The 15,245-nt window shown below is 44.0% G+C and overlaps 1 protein-coding gene across 18 annotated transcripts in view; it reads right to left on the bottom strand.

The window, feature by feature from the left end:
- The window catches only part of NHS (NHS actin remodeling regulator), a 502,026-nt gene that overhangs the window by 316,250 nt on the left and 170,531 nt on the right, over positions 1–15,245 (bottom strand). The gene's annotated exons all lie outside the window — the stretch shown is intronic.

Raw genomic sequence — 15,245 nt, 5'->3', positions numbered from 1 at the left:
TCTGTGATCTGTCCCTCTTGATGAGTAAATTGAATTGCCTAAGAATCAAGATAGAGCCTAGCATATAATGTTGACTCATTCAACAAATTCAACAATGATTTACTCAGTTCCTACCATGTGTGAGGTAAGCACTGGGATATCAGAGACTAGCTACTTGCTCACCCAGCCTGCTCACCACTGAATGACATTTCCCAGCATCCCTTGAAATTGTATGCAGTCACATGACTGTGTTCTGGCCAAAGGAATATGGGTAGAAGTACCCAACTTCCGGGCATGACTGTAAAAACCGTCCTATATGATCTCCATGTGCCTTCTCCCATTTGCCTGTCAGAGGCAGACTTGGAAAGAAAGAAAAGCCCTAGGGGATAAGAGAGCTGCCACAAGAAAGGGACCTAGATTTCTGAATAGCCTGTGGAAGACCATCTACTGAACACCCACAACGAAGTATTATGTGGGCAAGAAATAAAACTTGTGTTTTATTTAGTGACTTAGATGTCTGGAGTTCTTTGTTGCAGAAATTAGTCTACCCTCACTAATGCAGCTGGGAGCATGATGGGGAACGAGACATGGCCCCTGAGCCTATGAAGTTTTTGGTTTTGTGAAAGAGCCCAAAAACAAACAGGAAATTACAACAGAGCAAGATAACTGGTGTGGAGAGGGAGACAGAGTACAGTGGCAGTTGGCTCAGTGAAGGGCTTAGTCAACAAGGCAACTCAGCGAAAGGGGCATAAAGGCCAGGACCAGACGAAGCTGGAGGAGCTCTAGAGCTTGGCATGTAAGAGGACTCTGAGCAATCTTAGACCTGGGCCCAGAGCCATGAGTCTAGGGAAATGAATGAAGAGGTGAGGCTGGTGAGAGGCTGGGACCAGTCATGTGGTCCCGAAACCAATTCATTTAGATGCTACCAGGAAGAGCAGTAAGAGACCACGGAAGAATGTGAACTGAGGAGTTATGTGACTGGATTTGTGCCTTGTCAGATGCGCTCTGCAGGAGTGTAGGCAATGGATTAGGAGAGAGGAAGACAGGCAAGCACGATGACCAACCAGAAATCTCTTCTGTGCGCCAGACCCTTGGGCACCGATGTCAGCCCAGACCCCACCCACAATGACCCCAATCCTCGGCCATCATGATTTGGACAGTTGGCCATCTTCTCCAAGGGCCTAATCTCAGCAGAATCACTTCTCCCTGGCCCCGGTGCTTCCCTTCCTCTCTACCTGCCAGCCTGTCCTCAAGGTCCCAGCAAGACTTTCAGCAAAGCCCACGGGGGCTGATTCCACAAAGGAAGAGGCGTTCTTATTCCATCTTACACTCTCCATAAACAAAGCTTAGTAAGCACCCACCCCAAGACAAGTGCCACCGAAAACAAGGACAGGACGATGAGGTGGTTTCCACTATGGTCTTAGCAGCCAGACACAACCAAATAGGCTGTCAGAAAGACGGGCAGTGCTTGCCTAGAAGGGCAGGGACAATTGCTACAGAAATGTCACTAAAATACTAGAGCTGTCCAGGCAGCCCTGAAAACAGAGGCACCTGGAGGAGGAAGGGATCCACTCAGGCCACCTGGTCCCCAAGCAGAGCTCAAGCCCCTCCGCCACAAAGGAGCAGCTGTGTCTGGGAGTGAAGGACACTCCAAGGGAGCCAAGAAGAAAAGATCAAGAAGGGCCTGGGGCAGATTTCTATTTAAAGCACAATCTTAAAGGGGACAGATCCTTATTTTTATTCATCCCATGTCTGAGCACAAAGAAACAGCATTTTATTTCCCACATTCATCTCTGGCTCCCCTCTGAAGGACAGCGTGGCTCTATCATTCCATCGGTGAGATGCTCAAATGCTCCAGGTTGCCCTGGCTCTTCATTTCCCTCCCCAGGCATTACTAAGGGAAGCGGGCGACAGGCATCACAGCAATGTGCCCTGTAGCAGTACTGTGGACCTGGGACCGTTCCACCAAGAACAGAGGGAAGAAACGAAGCTGGGCCTGTCTCAGCAGTGGGCCATCCTTCTCCCTGCCCTTGGTCCACCCATGTGGCAGAGGCTGGCTAGCTGGTTGGCATACCTGTTTCCTTTCTTCTCGGACACATGGACAGACTGCACGCACCAACCTACCCCGCATCGCAGTGTGGCCATGGGACCGAGGTCTGGCCAACGGAATGTGAGTGAAAGAGAACTTACAGGTCCTCAGCTGGGCCTGGATCACAAACTCAATCCTCCAACTCTCTCTTTCCCACCCGGCAGCTGGAAGGAGAGGGCACCCAAGTTCTCAACAAGGGTACAGATCAAAGATGGAAAGAACCTAGGTCCCTGAGTTAGCATTTGGGGAAGAAACGATCACTGAGGATGGTGACCTGACCAGGGTCACACGACTGGTTGAAAGAAACCTTTCCTGTGCTCCACCACCCAAAGTTGGGGGCGGCTGGTTGCGGGAGCTGGCCAAGCGTTAACTCACACAGCTCCTCCCCCTATTCGTTTGAGTGAAGACTCCAAACTGTTAACGTTTCTCTCAAGTTTCCTAACATCCTCTATACCTCGCAAAAAAAAAAAAAAAAACAAAAAAACCTTACAATGTTGAAACAAACACTGATTCAGTTATACATATATAATATATATTTTTCTTATTCTTTTCCACTATCATTTATTACAGGATGTTGAATATAGTTCCCTATACAATAGGACCTAGTTTATCTATTTTATATACAGTAGTTTGTATCTGCTAACCCCAAACTCCTAACTTTGCACTACAAAATGTGATGTCTGCCGTCACTTTTTCACAGATGGCCTTTATCAGGTTGAGGAAGTCCTCATCTATTCCTAGTGTGTTCAATGTTTTTGCCATGAAAGTGTGCTGGATTTTCTTGAATGCTTTCTCTGCATCTACTTAGATGACCATGTGCCTGCACCTTCTAATTACAAAGTGAATAAAGACCACTAAAAAGAAATTCAACATGCAGCCCACTTCCCCATATTTCCACTATAGTAATGCATTTACCTTTCCTCCTTCCCTTCCAGACTGTGAGTTACCTGAGGTTAGGGGCCCTCATTAGATGTATTTGTATCCTCAATATCTAGTGATATGTCTAATACATAGGAGTCACTCAATACATGTTTATGGAAATGATGAGAATCAGGGTAAACAAGAACTGAAAGGCCCTTTTCATGGAAAAGGGCTATTGATGTGAAGACTGTGACTGGGATTAAGGCAGGGATGTTCTTAAGGTACAGTGTCCCTTACCATAAGCAGTAAATACCACCTGTCTATAACAAAGAATTAAAAATCTCAAGTAGGCAAGAGGCTTCATAGTCTATAGACAGAGTAATAGCTATGGTCTTCTTATAAAGATGGCTTTGGAACTTTTTCCAGTGCCCAAATTAAGGAGACAAGATACAGTAATAACTCAGTATTCTTGTGGCAGATAGCAAAAAGGGCAATGATTCTTCCCTTCCTGTATCCACACCCCTTACTACTCTCCAGTGAAGAAGTAGAGTCTCTTTCTCCACCACCTGAGTTTGAGTTGGTCTTGTGATTTCCTTTGACCAGCCCTAAGCCCAGGCCTCAAGAGGTTATGCATGTTTCCCTGCTCTGCTGGAATCCTGCTGATGATGACAGATTCCAAGCTCAGGGACCTCCTTACCCCAGCCAATAGCCAGCCATCCCTCAAATGGAAGGCCATCTTAGACTGGCCTGTTCTAAGGTGGCTTGACAGCTAATCTGCAACTTGTCACTGACCAGAGGGAGCTCAGCTAAGACTAGAAGAATGACCCAATTGCCAACTCATAGAATTATGGGCTAAATAAATGGTGGTAGTTTTGAGCCACGAAGTTTGGGGGTTATCTGTTACAAAACCAAAGCTAACTGATACAGAGATAATGTCTGCCTGAATCAGAAGACCAGGGCTATTCCTGGATTGCTAACTAACCAATTTGAGAACCTTGGATAAACCACTCGACCTTTTTGGACCTCAGTGTCGAAAGCAGAGAAACAAGGAAAGTGTTTGGTAAACATCATTAAGTAGACAAGGCCCTTCCTCAGAAAATATATGAAACAGATCAAAAAGGACCTGCTCTGGTTCTCAAAGAAGCTAAACCCCATCTGTTCAGCTTTCCTCTAACTCCCACCTGCACTCCCTGAAATGGTACCCCAGAAATCTGTGGATCAGGCCTGGAAAGCATTGTGCCATTCAGTTTCTCTAAGGCTTCTTCTGGGCTAACATCCCATGATTCCAAGCCTGGAGGGGAGACTTAGTTTTGCACAATCAATCCAGGTTGGCCCCTCTAGTAGCACTGCCCACACTATGTAGTACTTGTTTACTTATCTGTCTGTGCTGCCAGACTGTGAGCAACTCAACTACAGACTGCTCTTCCTCCTTTTAGAATTCCTTCCCTACTTCCATGCTTGCCACGTGCCCCACAATACAAAGCATCTAGCCAAGAATATCAAGTAAGCAGATGCTTAAATGGATGGGTGGGTGGATGGATGAAAGAATAAATGAATGAATAAATGACCACATGAATGGATAATTCATCAGATAATAAATGAATAAGTAAACGAGCACATGAGTAACTGCGACATGTTATTCACAATGTTTCAAAGATAGAATGAATCCAGCCTTCTCCCTTAGCGGAAGGCCATGGCTCCAAATAACATTTTTAGCATTGTCAGATTACTCTCGGCAGAATGTCTGAAACAACAGTAACTAAATTAGTACCTCTTGGAAAGCAACCCCAGTTATTTTCTCAGATTTCCTATCATTAATTCCCTCCAAGGACAGGAAGCATCTCTCCTCAGGCCCAACCTTGAAAATGCCAGCCAGCCTCTTCCCAAACCCAACCCTATGGATCACCCTCCCCCACTTGACAGCTGGCATGCATGCCCAAAGATTTGCTTATGCCCTACATAAACACAACTGTCTGCAGAAATCTCTGCCCCATTTGTCCACTGTTTTCCCAGAGAAAGCTCACTTCATATGCCACCCACTTTGGCTTGGTGGGGTTCTGGGGTGGGCTCTGCAGATTTCCAGCTGTGTGCTGACAGCAGGGACTGTTCCTGTCCTCTGTTAAAGCCTCTGCTTCTTGCTCTAAGTTCTTAATGACTACTTTCCATTTAAAATCATCTTTAGCTTTAAAGGAGGTTAAGTTTGACAGGGCTGTAAGCCAAGATAATGTGGCCAGAAAGTAGTCTGATGAATTTAATATCTATTTCTTTTAAGGTGGGGAATGAACATGACAAAGTGCAATCTGGAACAGAAATAGAAATAAATCCCAGAGAACTAATGCAGTATCGCTGGGGTAAAGCAGTAAGTAGGCATGCTTTAAAGAGATGGGAGTACCAGACCACCTTACCTGTCTCCTGAGAAACCTGCACGCAGGTCAAGAAGCAACAGTTAGACAACAGACACGGAACAACAGATTGGTTCAAAATTGGGAAAGGAGTACAACAAGACTGTATACTGTCACCTGGCTTGGTTAACTTAGATGCAGAGTACATCATGTGAAATGCTGGGCTGGATGAATCATAAGCTGGAATCAAGATTGCCAACAGAAATAACAACCTTAGATACGCAGATGATACCACTCTAATGGCAGAAAGTAAAGAGGAACTAAAGAGCCTCTTGATGAGGGTGAAAGAGAGGAGTGACGAAGCTGGCTTGAAACTCAGCATTCAAAAAACTAAGATCATGGCATTCAGTCCCATTACTTCATGGAAAACTGAAGGGGAAAAAGTGGGAACAGTGACAGACATTATTTTCTTGGGATCCAAAGTCACTGCAGATGGTGACTGCAGCCATGAAATTAAAAGACGCTGGCTCCTTGGAAAGAAAGCTATGACAAACCTAGACAGTATATTAAACAGCAGAGACATCACTTTGCTGACAAAGGTCCATACAGTCAAAGCTGTGGTTTTTCCAGTAGTCATGTATGGATGTGAGAGTTGTACCATAAAGAAGGCTGAGCACCAAAGAATTGATACTTTCGGATTGTGGTGCTGGAGAAGACTTGAGATTCCCTTGGACAGCAATGAGATAAAAACCAGTCAACCCTAAAGGAAATCAGGGTTGGTTCATTGAAAGGTGAAGCTCCAAAACTTTGGCCACCTGATGAGAAGAGCTGACTCATTGGAAAAGACTCTGATGGTGGGAAAGATGGAGGGCAGGAGGAGAAGGGGATGGCAGAGGAAGAGGTGGTGAGATAGTATCACCCACTCAATGGACATGAATTTGAGCAAACTCTGGGAGGACAGGGAAGCCTGGTGTGCTGCAGTCCATAGGGGTGCAGAGCATTGGACATGACTTAGCAACTGAACAACAACAAATGGATGCCTGGTGACCTTTTGAGTTTGAAGAGATCTTTGCGACAGTCCACGGAATTCTCCAGGCCAGAATACTGGAGTGGGTAGCCTTTCTCTTCTCCAGGGGGTCTTCCCAACCCAGGGATCAAACTCAGGTCTCCTGCATTGCAGGTGGATTCTTTACCAGCTGAGCCACAAGGGAAGCCCTTAAAGAGATTCAGTCATGTTTAATTGTCTTATTATTCTACTATTTAAACTGTGTGCCTCAATGGATATATCAGTTCTTCCATAAAGTTCTTTAAGCTCCCCAGAACACTGTGCATGCCCAATAATTATGATGTAAAGTGAAAGTCGCTCAGTCCTGTCTGACTCTTGGTGGCCCAATGGACTGTACAGTCCATGGAATTCTCCAGGCCAGAATACTGGAGTGGGTAGCCTTTCCCTTCTCCAGGGCATCTTCCCAACTCAGGGATCGAACCCAGGTCTCCTGCATTGAGGGCAGATTCTTTACCATCTGAGCCAAAAGGGAAGCCCAAGTATACTGGAGTGGGTAGCCTGTCCCTTCTCCAGTGGATCTTTCCGACCCAGGAATCAAACTAGGGTCTCCTACACTGCAGGCAGATTCTTTACCAACTGAGCTATCAGGGAATCCCTGATACATACATATTTTATGCAATCAATATTTATATTCCTTAAAAGTTGTTTTTCAATGGAATCATTATGTCCTTTTAAAACTTTCATTAGCCCTTATATCATACTAGTAACATTGAAAAGCAAAAAGGACCTCCTTTCTCAAAAAAAAAAAAAATGATCTAGTATAATCCCACCTGCTAGAGATAACCACTTTACTTTTCTATGTATTCTAGAGCAATGTTTTTCAAACTATGGCTTGTAGTCCATTAGGAAATCATGAAATCATCTTAGTAGGTCATGACCAGCATCTTAAAAAAGGAAACAGAAAAAAGAAGAGAAGAAAATGGAATTTGAATAAAGTAGAATACAAGAGGGAAAGATAGAATAAGATAGTAAAAAAGAAAAAAAAATACATCAGAATGCATTAGAGAAAAGTAAGTATTGTTGATAAAACTATTGTTCCAGCCACATTCATCTACTGGGTCACAAATGTAAAATGTGTTTTTCACTGTGGATCATGATAAAACATTTTGTACAAAGTACTGATTTGGTATATATCCTTCCAGACATTTTCCCCCAATATTCCTACATCCTTTTAATAGACATGCAATAATCTGCATACTATTTAGTGGTAAGTGTTTTTACCTTTGGAATATATCATAAACATAATTTTGAGTTAATAAATATCTATTTGTATTATTTTAATGGAAATAGTCTGTTTCACTGTTACAATACGTAGTAATGTTGTTTGCTGTGCCAATATATAGTAATGCTGCTTCTTCGATCAATTTTCTATTGCTAATCACTTATTACTAATTACTAATTACTAATGCCCAGTAACTCTTAATTCTAAGCAACACCGAACATCTATACATTCTTTTGTTCAACTTATATACTTATTTTCTCAGGTTAAATTTTGAAACAACATCTCTGGCACACAGCTTTTTGATATATTAATTTCATACAGCCAACTGCCTACCAGAAAATTTATACCAGTTCCACACTTCTATCAGCAATGTCTGAAAGTACCCTTATATCCACTCCATTTTCATTCCCACCCCAAACTTGGTCATTATCAGTGTTTCATTTTGGCCGATTTGAATAAATTAAAAAATGGCAATTTATTTTAATCTGAGTTGATTAGTTATCTGAATTGAGGTCACTCACAGTTAATTTACACCTGCCTTCAAGCAACACTACAGCATAAAAATAGGCAACCACTGAACTAAAAGAGAATCCTGTGCATCCAGGAGGTGAATCTTTTGGGTCTAGGTAGTAAAGGCCTTAGTATCGGAAATGATTCCTGCTACAGCCACTGCTTTCACCTTATCCAATCTACTAAGTTACAACAGAACAATGAATTAGGTATAGCCAGATGTGCAGCCACTGCCTCTTTTCATCACACATCGGAAACAGCTGGGACTCCTTGACTCGGGAACCCTTCTGTCCAGAGGCACAATCCCAGCCCTTCTGAGCATCCAAGGTCCTACCTGAACACTGTCTGTATGTTTTTGGTTTGTTTCTTATTTTATTTTATTTTTTGCCTCTGCTTCCCCATCATAACCTGGAGGCAGAAGGCTATGGCAGTAGCGATCGGGTGGTGATGGAGGGAGACATCAGGCCCACACACACAGGAGCTGGGCAGGGTAAATGGAAGACCAAAGCTAACGTCACATGGGGATCCTGGCTGAAGCCCTTTTAAGCAGGCAATGGCACCCCACTCCAATACTCTTGCCTGGAAAATCCCATGGACGGAGGAGCCTGGTGGGCTGCAGACCATGGGGTTGCTAGGAGTCAGACACGACTGAGAAAATTCACTTTCACTTTTCACTTTCATGCACTGGAGAAGGAAATGGCAGCCCACTCCAGTGTTCTTGCCTGGAGAATCCCAGGGACGGGGGAGCCTGGTGGGCTGCCGTCTATGGGGTCGCACAGAGTCGGACACGACTGAAGCGACTTAGCAGTAGCAGCAGCAGCCCTTCCAGCCACCAGCGGAGCCTGGAGCCTCGATCCTCCATTCCACAACTACCAAAAAAAATTCCACATTTGCATCACAGCCATTTGAGGGGCTTGTGAAGTAACGTACCAGCAGAAAGCAGTCACACAACAGATGTTAAGGGAACGTGTGTGCGCCCATGAATTTGCTTGATGTCCGCGGTGGGTTTAAGCAGGAGGTACACAGGTCCTCAAGAGTAAATCTGCATTCTTAAAGGCCTCTTATTCTGCATAAAGCTCTCTGCACTTCCCATCTGATAAGTAGAGAAAAGTACATCCCACCCACCTGCCACAACCCCACCTGCCACTTCTGACCTTACAGAGTGCTTGCACCAGGCCTCCAGGGCTTAAAAGCCAAAAAGTCAGTTACAGTCTCCTCTACATTTGAAGAAAATCTCGGTTAATGTTCCAAAGCAGTTCCCTCATGAAAAAACTCAGCTCACTTATCCTCTAGCTGGGAAAAGGAATATAGCGAAGTATAGTCAAGTTGAAAATCATGTTCAAATTTATCATAAAAACCCACTTTCAAAGGCCCAGCTGTGTGTCACTCAGCATCAGGGTCCCCTAGGGGCATCACACACCTTCACAGCCAAAGGAACCAAAGTGAAGTCACTTAGTCGTGTCCGACTCTTTGCGACCCCAGGGACTATAGCCTACTGTGCTCCTCCTTCCGTGGGATTCTCCAGGCAAGAATTCTGGAGTGGGTTGCCATTTCCTTCTCCAGGAGATCTTCCCAACCCAGGGATTGAACCCGGATCTCCTGCATTGCAGGCAGACGCTTTACCATCTGAACCACCAGGGAAGCTCCAAAAGAACCAAAGGCTCTATCAAAACACCCAGCACCCCAGGGGGCTGCCTGGGTCTCCAGTAGGTCGCACATATTCTCAGGAGGCTTGAAGGAGACAGCTCAGACTCAAACAGTCAGGCCTGAATTCTCCCATCAGGCTCATTTCAAGCTAAAGAGTGAGGAAACCTGGGAGGTTAGTGGGATTAGGGGGATTATACTACTCATGGGATCCAGGACCACCAGCCTTGGCAGTGGAGTCTGGAAAGCTAGCTTGTGCCAGGGGTTTGAAAGAAAGTCCGGTGGGCAGTTTTTAAGAGTTTGCTTGAAGTGAAGTGAAGTGAAAGTTGCTCAGTCGTGTCCAACTCTTTGTGACCCCACGGACTGTATAGTTCATGGAATTCTCCAGGCCAGAATACTGGAGTGGGTAGCCATTCCCTTCTCCAGAGGATCTTCCCAACCCAGGGATTGAACCCAGGTCCCCGCATTGCAGGCAGATTCTTTACCAGCTGAGCCACAAAGGAAGCACCATCCCCCCATTTGCTTGAAGGCTTTTCAACCCCCAGAAGCCACAAAGTTCCATCTAGTCCAGGTTGCCACCTTGTAGGTCAGAAATCCAAGATCCTGAAAGCAGAGCCATAAGAATAAACCCTGTTAGGGGGACAGACAGGCTTTCCCCTCTTTGTCTCTTGCCCTTCTGAGAAAATGTTCTGCTTTGCCTAAATTCTGCATAAAATCTTGATGGTCCAGGTAACTCCCACCAGCTCTAAAGCTAATCCCTTCAAGGGATTAGAGGACTCAGGACTCTTCTTCCTCCAGTCCCTCCCCAAGGAAAGGAAGCAATCTGAAAACCCACAAGAATCCTCCTCCTCACAAACGAAGAGCTGAAGCAGCACCAATAAAGATTCCAACATCAAACTCTGATGACACAGATTTTGCCAATAACTTGAAACCTAGCTTTGTGAAGAGGCCTCATCTGAGAATCAAAATGCCCTATAGCTGTGCTTTAATAGAAAGAGAGGCAGAAAAACAGGTCCTTTGAAGCAAATCACATTTCCTTCATTTTAGACACCAAACTTGGCCATTAAGGATCAGTCATCATCTTGACACTCTAGAAAAACAGAACGAGACTTTTGCTTAGTCCAGAAGCCAAGATACAGAAAGGAATAAAAACAGCTTCTGTCACAGTCACTGTCACAGCCTTGAAATATCTTACCAGGGAAGAGTTTTGTACAACTACCAGGCAGGGAGTTTTCACCCAAAAGAAATGTGTAGGCACATTCACCAAAAGATAGGAAACAGAATGTTCATAGCAGTATTATTCAGAATAGCTCAAAAAGGAAGTTATCCAAATGCCCATCAATAATAGAATGAACAAATAAACTATGGTACAGAGGAATACTATATAGCAATGTAAATAAATGAACTACACCTACGTGAAACATAAATAAAATTTTGACCAAAAAAAAAAAAAAAATCCATGTATCAAAAAGCACATACGGGATGATTGCACAACATTAGAAGTCAAGATAATGGCCACCTGGGGAGGTGTGACAGGAAAGGAAGTTTCAGGATTTCCAGAGGGCTGTGAATGCCGTTTCTCATTCCAGGTTCTAGTTAAAGAGGTGTGTCCAATGTGTAAAAATTCACTGAGCTGCAAACTTATAACTTGGGCATGTTGCTTTATAAGTAGCTCTTAAAAGTGTTACAAATATATGTATATCATTTTTATATGTGGGGAGAGAAAGAGAATGAATGAATGAATATGAATGCATTCTTTCCGTTCCAGGTAGCAACATTTCTCTAGAAACTACAATTCTCTTAACAAGTTTTCATTTCCATTTGCTTATTGGAGGAAAGCTGTTACCCTGCTCTGGTCCCACACAGAAGCTCTTTATGTCTCTCAGGAAAAAAAAAAAAAAGACTATACAGTTTAAAGTCTCTTTTATTTCATGAAATGATGCCAAATACTTTGGAGTACTTTTGTCATCTGTTCATTTTCAGGAAAACCAGACCTTTTTTCTCTCTGTGCTGTACCTCTATGTCAGTCAGGGTCAATTAACTGCTGTAACAAATGTCCCCTAAATCTCACAAGAAGAGTTCACTTCCCCTTCATGTGAAAGCCAATCAGGTGGTGGCAGACAGCCTTCTATGCGGTAACTCTGGGACCCAGGGCTCCTTCTGTGTGACGACTCTACCACCCCTGAGGGCCTTGGAGTCTTCTGCTAAATCCTCTGCATGCAGCCAGCACAGTGGGGAAGAAATAAACTTCAGAGGGCTATGCAGGAGCTTTTATAAGCCCATCCCAGAGTAGAGTAATTACCCCTTCCACCTTCCACTGGACAGAACTCAGTCACATGGTCCCACTTAACTGCAAGGGGAGCTGGGAAATGCAGTAGAGCTGTGTTGCCCGGGGGAAAGGGAAAGAGCTGGTGAGCACCCTAGGAATTCTCTGTCACAGTCTGGTCAGATCGGTCCTCTTCTTTCTTCTGCTAGATGTTCCACGCCTAGTGTCTGACTGCAGGGAGCAGAACACAAAGCCCTGGGCGAGTCATTACAGGACACGATACAGACCGGCCCAGAAAATGAGGGCTTGGGTGTCCACACTCAGCGCCACTTCCACAATGGCACATGTCCTCAGCCAGGCCATCAGTGGAAGGTCACTCATTTTCACTATGCATCCAGCTGGCCAGAATATTTATGCTGGTTGAGGAGCCATAGAGGCTGAGTTTTACCCATTGTTCCATCTATTTCCTTTACCCAAGCCCCCTGATAATGATAAAACAACAACAAAAACAGTAGCACTGATGGTACCCAGGTATTCCTTAGCCTTACTATGTATTCTGTGTATACGGCACACGCTGCAGGAACTGTTCATGGACGGATGTACTCAATCTTTACCCAACAAGATTGTTGTAAAGATTCTCTGTGGTTAGTCCTAAAAGTATTCCCATTTCACAGATGAGGAAACTAAGACCAAAAAGACTACAAATTTGCCCAAAGTCGCACAGCTGGCAAGTGTCAGAACTGAGAGAATCAGAGGCCAACATGGCCTTTTATGAGAAAGGCAGCTGGGGTCAGGAATGCAGCCTGTGATCAGGACAAAAATCCCAACCTTCCGAGTATAAACCCTGAACTCAAGCTTCCTCAAGAGGGATTGACCCAACCAAGGTGAACAGGTCACAGAAAGGAGTACAGAGCAATATAGAAAGAAAACCAAGTCCATCCTGAGAAGTCAAGGAGGGTTTTGGTGTTTTTTTGTTTTTTTTTTTTAAATTTTCCTTCTCATTCAATGTGCTAAGTTACTTCAGTAGTGTCCAACTCTGTGACCCCGTGAACTGTAGCCCCCCAGGCTCCTGTCCAGGCATGCCTGGTTCTCCACGCATGAATACTGGAGTGGGCTGCCATCTCCTTCTCACTCAATAGCTGTTTAAAAACTCAGAACTGACAAATCCATCAAGAAAACCCAAAAGGACTTCAAAAATTTACCCTGACCAGCCAACACTCTTTTATAGCCTACACCATTCACTGTCTTTACTCAAATGTGTTTGGAAGTGAATCTCATTTCTCACTATCAACTCTCACCCTATCATGAGGCTGAGATTTGCTGGGTTTAGGCTATGGGGAAAGGGTTAAAATAAAGCCACACAAGCAGCAACCTTATGCAACATATGTTCCTTCATGCAATTGGATTAGTTTTAATTAGTGAAGGCTCAAACTTTGCCAGCTGAGCCCTAGTGACATCTGATACCTGAGGAGGGTTCCAAAATCTCTTCTCTCACACTGAAGGCATTTAACCCAAGTGAAACTCTCCACAAACTTTTCATGACATCCTTCCCAGTGTCTTTCCTCAGTTTGCCCACTCTCCCCCAACACTGCCCCAAACTTTGAAGCATCCTTATTTCCTGTTTACAAGGCAAAAAGCCCTATGGCTGTCACATGGAGAAGGATTTCTGTGGTATTTATTCATGCTGCACTCCCCACACCACACACAAAGTTCATCTCCAGAATCAAAGTCTTGAGAAACATGCGCCATCTTGCAAATGGAAGAACTTCAGGGGTGAGGAGGGGGCTGGCTGAGGCAGCTGAACTCTGATGTGAAATTCAAATGGAAAACACAGCTATACTCGCATTATTAAAATACAGATCCAGGCTAAAGGAATGGAGTCCAGATGCACACTGGAGAGAAACATAAATATTGATATTATATTCTAATGAGCATTATGTCTCACTGGCTGTCATCCTTCCCCCTAGCTCCTAGTTCTTTCCTCCCTCAGATGTCTAGTAGCGAAAATCAAGAGTAGCTGAACTCCAGAGTACAGCTCCTTTTCACACACATCTAAATGCACTTCAATGTAATAATAATAAATCATCTTTTAAACAACTTTCTTCATCCTCCAGCCAGGCTTCAAGCATCAGCTGAAAACAGTTGCAAATCAGCATTCTCTGCTACTTAAAAATTTGCCTAAAAGTAACAAGTTCTTTTTTTCCCATCTCTTTTTAAATGCTACTTTAGCTCTATCTTGGAAAATTCCTACTTCTAAGTTACCCCTGGGGCCTCTGAGGCCAGATTCTTAGCCTTGTGTCAAATGGAACTCTCCCTAACGCCTGCCACCAAGACATCGTAAAGAGCCAGCGCCCTCAGAATGAAGTGAGGAAACTCCACTATTTTCAATCTGTGTTAGAAATCTTTTTTTGGCGTTCAATCTTGTTTCTTAATTGGGGTACAACTGCCATACATTATATTAGTTTCAGGTATGCAACATAATGGTTCAATATTTGCACATATTGTGAAGTGATTGCTCCGATAAACCTAGCCAACATCCACCACACCTTACATAATTACAATTTTTTTCCTAGTGATGAGAACTTTTAAGATTTACTGTCTTAGCAACTTTCAGATATACATCGCTATTGATCATATTCATCATGCTCTGCATGGCATCCTTGGCACTTACTTAGCTTAGAACTGGAAGTTTGCTCCTTTGCTCCTATACATGGAATCCCCAGTTCTTAGTAGGATCCTACTGGATACTCCACAAGTTTCTGTGGAATCATTATCTTCCATGGCCGTATTCACACAACAGCCCTGGCAGGGGCTGAGGTAAGAGCACCAGAGTTAACATGCTGCTTTCTTACGTTAAAGGAGTACTTACTCTATCTGAAGTGAGGGAGCAGTTTCTATCTTAACCAGAGTGTGGGTTACACAGTGGGTCCATTTATAAAAACTCACCAAGCTACACATTTGAGGGCTGAACATTTCTCTGGATGGAAATTGTACACTGACTTTTTAAAGAAGACTATCCATTAGGATGCCTTTTCCATTTTTCCGAGACAGCAAAATAAGATTCACCAAGACTCCAGAAGTGCCTGCCTCCTCAACATTCAGAAATGGCTTTGCAAACAAAACGCATTAGACACGTGAGATTTTGCTTTTGCTCCTCCTAAAAGGAGCAAGGCACACTGTAGTCTGGTTTCTTTTGGAGCAAGTCTGGCAGAGTAAGAGGCGAGGGGGGCTTTCCTCTCATTTTCAGTTTTAGGCCCATCTGTATA

Source organism: Bos grunniens, chromosome X (genome assembly GCF_055505025.1).
Source record: "Bos grunniens cultivar Pamir isolate PY7600 chromosome X, Bosgru_T2T1.0, whole genome shotgun sequence".
Classification (NCBI taxonomy): domain Eukaryota; kingdom Metazoa; phylum Chordata; class Mammalia; order Artiodactyla; family Bovidae; genus Bos; species Bos grunniens.
The sequence above is the reverse complement of the archived record's forward strand: the minus strand, read 5'-3'. Positions and strand labels throughout refer to the sequence as shown.